Source organism: Pseudophryne corroboree, chromosome 4, assembly GCF_028390025.1.
Source record: "Pseudophryne corroboree isolate aPseCor3 chromosome 4, aPseCor3.hap2, whole genome shotgun sequence".
Taxonomy (NCBI): domain Eukaryota; kingdom Metazoa; phylum Chordata; class Amphibia; order Anura; family Myobatrachidae; genus Pseudophryne; species Pseudophryne corroboree.
Genome location: NC_086447.1, coordinates 293,356,077 through 293,364,828, shown reverse-complemented (window position 1 = coordinate 293,364,828; position 8,752 = coordinate 293,356,077).

Below are 8,752 nucleotides of genomic sequence, written 5' to 3'. Positions count from 1 at the left end.
TTTCATCCCCTTAGGGGAGATTTATTAAAAATTTCTTATTGTTTTTTTCCTATTTCCCACCTGAAAAATACCTATGTTCAATTTCAGCTTCCTAACATATCGGGAAGTAAGAGAATTAGTGATGAGTTAGTCAGTCAGTGAGTTAGGGCTTTCGCATTTATATATATAGATGAATGCATTTATAATTTAAATATTAATGAAGCTTAAACTTTGAGACCGTATATTCTTTGCTTGTTTACGGTAAACACCTAAAACTAATCAGTTGACGTTAGAAACTTTTTAGAAACTTCTGAATATTAATTATTCTGTTTCATCACTTCAAAACTAATAGTGTTGATATTGCCACTATATCTATATTACTACTTTTACTTGTACCCTTGGATGTTTGTATATGCAGCCAGCAGTTTACATGGCAAAATAAATAAAATATTTCAACATTGCATATACTGTATATATTCATTTAGTGTGGGCTTTCAACAATATTGTACATTATCAAAGTAAACAAATAATTTCTTTTCCTGTAATGCAGTTTAAGGAACTCTGCTAAAATCACAGTTGAAATGATATAATTTCATTTATACTGCATAAATATATATTAATACTTTATTATAAAATGATACATTTCAGTTTTAATTTGATTTAATGTGTATTTGAGCCAGTCGTGTGTCTTCTAAGTTGTTATGTTTCTTGCCTAAAAATATTGTTTTTGGCACCTACAGGATTTAACGTGGGACACATATAGAGTACTATTGTATTGGGTCATTTGATGGATGGCCACCTGTGTCGCACTGTGAAATTAAACCTGGCCAGCTGGGTGAACTTGTCTTGCCAAATGTAATAATTCTATATATTTCACATAAATAATGTTTCTTTTCCTGATGCTAAAGATAAAACATTGCATAAAGATTGGCATACTAGGTTAGCGGTTTAGAGATGTGCTTAAAGTATGACTCCACTTTAAGTATGTTTTTAGCTAACATCACCCCCATTTTTCCAATTTAACAATGTAGGTTTGAGGTGTGTGATGCTAAGTATTTCAGATCTCAACTGCTCCACCATCATGTACCAGAGTCTACTTTGTGCAGGTCCCTGGTATCATGGGATCCGCTTCATGTTCCACAGTATTTCTGTACAGCGTATGTGCAAATCTCTGGCAAAATGGAGGCTGCTCCATTTTCCCAATAATTTGTGGAATGTTGACATTAGATGTAAATATAATAAAGTAACTATAATGAATAAATGCACGGTGTGCGAAGTGGGCACCGCTGGACACAGGGTCCCGTGTGTACTGCACACCTTGTACCCAATATAGATAAGCCACTGGTAGCACTCCTTCTATAATTATTATTTATTGCCAGTTATGTATATAGAGCACACATATTCCGTAGCACTTTTATAGACAATACTTTGGCCATTGACATCAGTTCCTGCCCCAGAGGATCTTATAAACTATATTCCCCACCACATGTACTAACACACACTCATGCTAGGGTTATTTTTTTGTTGGGAACCAATTAACCTACCAGTATAATTTTGGATTGTGGGAGGAAACTGGAGTACCTGGAGAAAACTCACGCAAGTACAGGGAAAATATAAGAAGTCTACACAGTTAGTGAACCCATGAATTAAGTGGTGTGAGGCAGTAATGCTAACCATTACACCATCTGTATCTGTACTTCTTAATACCAGAGCAAGTAGCATTGGGTTACATTATCGTTAACTACAAAGTAAGCCCAGAATTTAGAGATGGGGTACACCCACATTTTACAACTTACCTCAAATAAACATACATTTTATTTTAAGTTATCTTCGAAGTGACAATTTTGCAATATTTTCTCTGCATATTGTTACGTTTAGTATTTCCTGTTAAAAAAACAACAACAACAACAACAACAAAAAAAAACTGTTGACAAGATCTAATTTTGACTTCCATTTCTACAAGGAAGTAGAATGCAGTGGCATTGAGAAAGCAAAGGAATAATGTTTTGTGATTATTTGACATTTTCTTTTGACATCAGCATTAATAAATGTCACAGTTACAACATAATAAAGCAATGCATTAATTGTGTTTAATGATTAATGAAACCAAATACCAACAAGCCTTTTGCTGCAATGTCACCTACATTTTCTTTTTAACTAATTCAGCAGAATATAATTGCAAGTCATGATAATCGAATAGGCTGGAAATAAACTAAAAGCTATATGTTTAAATATACCCAGGCAAGTCAATAACTTAAGTTTTCTAGGAAAAAAGATAAACTCTCTATATATTATTTCTTGTATGTGTGCTACTTACCATTTGTGTTTCAATGCTTAATTAAACTGTATTTTTTACAGAAAGCTATTAAAGTGAAGGATCACGGTTTTAGGAACTAGTTTGTTCCTAATTTTTTCACATTATACAGTATATTCCCTTGTGCCCTATCTGCAGTGTCCAAACAGTGCACACTATTTTCATTTCTTCTCATATCATGATTAAGTTGGTGGTCATATGAACGAAGACAGTTGCAGAAGATACTGTAACTTGCTGGATCTATTCATTTTAAATTCACTATACACACACTTGGTATTATCTATTCTATTCAAGAAATACACACTATTAGGTTTTTTTAAAGCTTTATTTGTTTCAATTGTTTTATATGTGTGGTTCACAAAATCACATTATACTGGTAAAGAACTGACACTCACATATGTTCATGATGACTGGCACAGTATTCTCACTAAGTTTTACACTTGTGTTTTACATGGATACCTTTCCGCTTTTCTCTCTCCCTCTCTCTCTCTCTTTCTCTCTCTCTCTCTCTCTCTCTCTCTCTCTATATATATATATATATACACATCCAAACGACGTGGCACTCCTGGTGACTTGAATAACAAAACTCGCAGGCAGGCAATATAAATGACAACGTTTCAATGCCACATTTATTAAGGCATTTTCCTCAGGTATAAAAAACATACAATGTGAGCTTACCTTTAAAGGTTGTAAATCACCCTGTGCTCGAGCCACACGTGTGTGTCAGAACGCCGTCTGTTCCGTCCGGCGCAGCGGGAGTGACGTCATAATACGTCACCTCCCCTAAGTGCTCCCCATCACCATGGAAACATCTAACATACTTGCGGGTAGCTGTGGATGTGGAATGAGAGGTTGTACAGAATACACATACGGACTCCAATTGGCTCACTAAAAACCTAGCTGTGTGTGTCCGTAATGAACAATTACCTTGTTAGCCCGCCTGGCACCTCATGTATGTCACTATATATGCTAAAATTAATCTTAGTGAATATCTAGCCTAAACAGGGCATACATCAACCAATACCCCAAATTTAGACATACTGCTCATAATTTATATGTACAAATACCAGGATCTAGGCGGGATAAATTGTCAATATCCAATTAGTAATCATGTAACAAAAACCGCTGTGTACTATGACAACCTCCTACACATCCCAAAACAATACAACAATGTACAAACCAGATAGATAATAACAACTGCATTATAACAACTATATATATCCTACAAACGCAAGCTAAGCAGGGTATGACAATCTGATCGTGTCTAGAGCTAGAATTATCCTACAAGCCTGTATTGTCATACCAGTCATCTAAAAGTATCGCTATTTAACAACGTATAAAGGAATTCATAAGAAACTATTGAACCCCTGGGACTCATTAAGACCCCGCGGGTGTATAGTGCCCAATCGGTAAATCCACCGTGCTTCCAACCTGAGGAGTTTGCCACCACGATCACCACCCCTAATGGATGCCGGAACATGGTCAATCATGCGGTATTTCAAAGTTGTTAAGGGGTGGCGATTAAGGGCGAAGTGCCTCGCTACAGGCTGCTCCCCCGTTCCCTTCGTGATGGCCTGTTTAATTGCAGACCTGTGGGCTGCCATGCGCTCCTTGAACATACGTTCAGTTTTGCCAATATATGACAGCCCACAGGGACACATGAGCTGGTACACCACAAATCTTGAGGAACATGTGAGTGTATGATAGATAAACATAGTTTTACCCGATTGGGGATGTTGAAATGTGTCCCCAGGGATCATAAACTGACATGTAGTACATGTACAGCGAATGCAACCCTTTTTAGTCTGTAGTAAGGGAGGGGTATATTGAGTGACATCAGTTTTAACTAAGATGTCTCTAAGGTTTTTATTCCTTTTGTAACAAGACATCAATTTGGTATTTTGCAATCCTAATTCTGGGTCACCCTGGATTATTGGCCACAATTTCTTGGAGATTTGATTAATACCTGAGCTGGCAGCATGATATTGAACTACCCAGGGGATCATAGGATTACCTGCAGTGCGGATTTTTGAAGGGTTAATAAGTGTGTCTCGGTCTATGCTCAACGCCTTATCTTTAGCAGCATTTAACAGCTGTATGGGGTAACCCCTTTTGGCAAACTGATCTATCATCACGTCCATTTGGACATTAGCAGTCACTGGATCAGAGGTAATACGTCTGACCCTCAAGAGCTGAGAAAATGGCAAACCCCTTTTGAGTGGTTGCGGGTGGAAACTCTTATAGTGTAACACATTATTTCTGTCAGTTTCCTTGGAATATAAAGAAGTTATTAATTGACCCTGCTGGAGAGAAATTTACACATCTAAGTAATTAATGACCTTATCACTAATCGTATAGGTTAATTTAATGGGATGCCGAAGCATATTGTGGGCCTGTATCACCTCTTCAAGTGATTCCTTAGGTCCCTGCCAAATTAATAGCAGGTCGTCGATGTAGCGGCAATAAAAAAGTATATTGGCCGCTACCTCGGGGTCTGCAAAAAATATCTGTTGCTCCACCAAAAACATGAATATATTGGAGTATGCCGGGGCCACAGGGGACCCCATGGCACACCCCTTCAGTTGCAGGAAATTCTGGCCATCATATAAGAAAATTTTTTTTTGCAATGTCATTTGCAATAATTGTAAACATAATTGCAAATCTGTACCCTGAAACTCCTCACAGTTACTTAAATATTGCTCCACTGCCCCCAAGCCCATTTCATGGGGAATGACTGTGTATAAATTTTGAACATCTATACTGCATAACCAGACATTAGACTCAAACCTCGGTAACTGTTGTAGTTTATGCAAAAGTGAGGTAGTATCAAACAAGAACCGAGGGTGTGTTTGTATACATGGCTGCAGTATAGAGTCCAAGTATAAAGCAACGGGTTGAAATAAAGAAAATCTGGCAGAAATAATAGGGCGTCCTGGTGGATTATTGAGGGACTTATGGATTTTAGGGGTCGTATACAATACTGGAATGACCGGGTTTGCTGGAATTAACGCGTTACGTATAGTGCTAGAGATTTTATCCTCCTGTACAGCCCTATCCAACAATACAGTAAGCTGGTGTCTAAATTCATTAGTGGGATCTTTATTGAGTCGACAATATGTGTCGGAATCTTGAAGTTGTCGCTGAATCTCATCTTTATAGTCCTGTTTGTTCTGGATCACCAGCGCCCCACCTTTATCAGCGGGGCGAAAAATAAGGTTGCTCTGGGCTGCAAGATGTTGGAGGGCTTCATTCTCTACTTTAGATAGATTAAAGCGCTGTCGTGGCATAGCAGCCAAGTGTTCATTAGTCTGTTCATCCAACAGTCGACCAAACGTCTTAATGGAGGAATTTTGTGATTGAGGTTCAAATTTAGATCTGGGTAAAATCTTCTGTAACTTCGTTGGTATATCAGAGTTCACCGCTGTAGTAGCTTGTTTGTTAAAGTACTCTTTGAGTTTAAGTTGTCGCTGCAAGCGATATTTTTCTACCTGCCAATTGAATGGATCATATTTAGAGGTCGGAACAAATGATAGGCCCCTCGACAATACTTGATGTTCTACGGTGGTCAACTCGTAATCAGATAAATTTACTACTAGCGTCTCTGATTTTTCGGAGGTCTTCCTACTCTGTTCCTGCCTCTGCCACTGTTTTTTTTTAGTGAGCCAATTGGAGTCCGTATGTGTATTCTGTACAACCTCTCATTCCACATCCACAGCTACCCGCAAGTATGTTAGATGTTTCCATGGTGATGGGGAGCACTTGGGGGAGGTGACGTATTATGACGTCACTCCCGCTGCGCCGGACGGAACAGACGGCGTCCTGACACACACGTGTGGCTCGAGCACAGGGTGATTTACAACCTTTAAAGGTAAGCTCACATTGTATGTTTTTTATACCTGAGGAAAATGCCTTAATAAATGTGGCATTGAAACGTTGTCATTTATATTGCCTGCCTGCGAGTTTTGTTATTCAAGTCACCAGGAGTGCCACGTCGTTTGGATGTGTATGTGAGTTATTACAGAGGCACCCGGTGCAGTAAATCCCTCAATGGAGAGCCGGATTCTATGGACTGTATATATATATATATATATATATATATATATATATTAGTTTCAATAAGATTTGGTTAATATGTTAAGTTGCCTTCTCAGTATAGGCTCAGGGCACTAACCCCAGTAGCTGTCCATGGGAATTGCATGCTCAGCGGGGCAGTGCCCATTCCGCTGCATAAGTGGATGCATGCTGTTGCTATATAATAGCAACACACGCTCTTCACAAGATCAATGTTTCTCATCCACACTCATTACTTGCTCCCATGCATGATTACAGGACTTTCTGCGGGCTGCACCCACTCTGTGGAAGCCCTACCACGTACAATAAGACTCCTCTAGTCTTCAAACCTTCAAGCGTTCCCTGAAAACTCACCTATTCAGACAAGCCTATCAAATTCGAGAACCGATCACATTACCTTCATAGCTTTCCTATCCAATGATATCCCCACAGTACAGTCCACACATATCCCCCACATATTTTCTTTCTTTATGCTCCCATCCTCCTGACCCTGGTTCATCACTGCTGTGATGTGATATCATGCAGCCCACCAAGAACATTTGCAATCTGGTGGACAACTACTGTATGCAATAGATAGCCCCTATCCTTGTGTATCAATGCCTATTTCCCCATAGATTGTAAGCTTGCAAGCAGGGCCCTCCTACCTCTATGACTGTTTGTTTTCACCTGGTTTTGTCTTCTAATTGTGTCCAGTTGTAAATCGCAACGGAATTTGCTGCACTATATAAGAAACTGTTAATAAATAAATATATGTATATGTATATATATTTATTTGCTTATACTAGGGTAGACAACATTTTTCTCCATTAAGATGTCTTTTCATCAATATTTGAATCTTATAGTGCTGTCATTTCATGAAAAGTTCACTATCTGCCCATTTTACGTGCTGGTATTAGTTAGTGTATATATGGTTATATATATATTAGCAAAATGCAACTTTCAAATTTTGAGCTATTGTATTACATTTTTAATTTTTTTAATGTATTTTTTATCTGATTTTTAAGTTAATATTATTAACACAGCAAGCTGGAGAACAATATCTGAGCAGTGAAAAGTGGTATAATTACAGTGCCGTGTCATATTGCATTTTGCAGCTAAAATGCTACAATGTTTAAGGTAGAAAAATAAATGTTTTTAAAGGAAGATTTGTTAATGGCATTTAAACTAAACTTAGGAAAACTTACACGTTGTTGCAGACAGGAAAATATTGAGGTGTTCCTTTAGAATTTCCCAATCATTTGGCAAAACCCCTAAGCTTATTAACAAAACAAATGTATGAAGACTAAAGACCATCGGTGCTGAAGGAACATTTGTCTTTAGAGTGTGAACATGCAGCAAATACTCTCGTCTATCACAGTTTCAGCATTGGAAGACTAGAACTTTATAATCAAGTTTCTGACATCGCTTATCAGACACATGATAAATATGAATTGACAACCTCCCTGTCAAATTTAATTAGATATGAAATTCAATGAATTCCTTCTGTTAAGTTGTAAGCAAAGGGAGAAAAAGTTTGTAACCTTAACTCTTGTCCCAGTTCCACAAGACCATTCCATCAGCAAAATAATATAAATGATTCTGTTTCAATGTCAATAAAATAACATTCTATGTAATAGACTAGAGAATTGGGTGAGACTGAAAGTATCCTGGCGCTAATTCACTTGTATGCATTAGAATAAATTATCATGTATTTCTTTTTTGCAACAAAGCCTAAAACATATCTAAGTTCACAGAATATATAAAAAAAAAATGTTATTGAGGTCCAAAGTAAATGTAATAGGAATGTTAAATACACATTTTTATATGGAATAATTATGACATGTATGAAATCACTATGCTGTTGGTTTGCTTGGCTGAAAATTTGCTGTTTAATTCAAATAGCATCTGTTTGGTTCCGTGGCATCTATTCTACATTTTTCGTAACTTGCTTATGCAGAACTAATTGAGTATTTATTTATTTGTATGGGATGCATCTTGGGTAGTCCATCATAAAACCATATTGGCATTTTTAAACATCTAATATAAAGTCTGGCTGTTCGAAAAAGGTGTTCTCTACCTAGTAATAAAATATGTACTATGGGACCCCCACTATCCTGTCTTCTGATGCATCTGGCTGCTGTTTACCAAATCTGGTACCAATATCCCCCAACTGTTCACATTTCATATCTTCAGTCTGTGGCATATTTATCAATTATCTGGATTTAGACCCAATAATTGTAATTTCTAATCACCGTTCATGGCAATAAGAAATGAAATATTGCTGGAATGTGTCAACATACTCCCATAGGCACAGGGGCTCCAAAAGGAGTGCATCTCGGTTATATGTTTGGAGTTACGTGGCCACATCAGCGGCCTCTACACTTTTCTATTGAGACTCCTTGCCTTGTG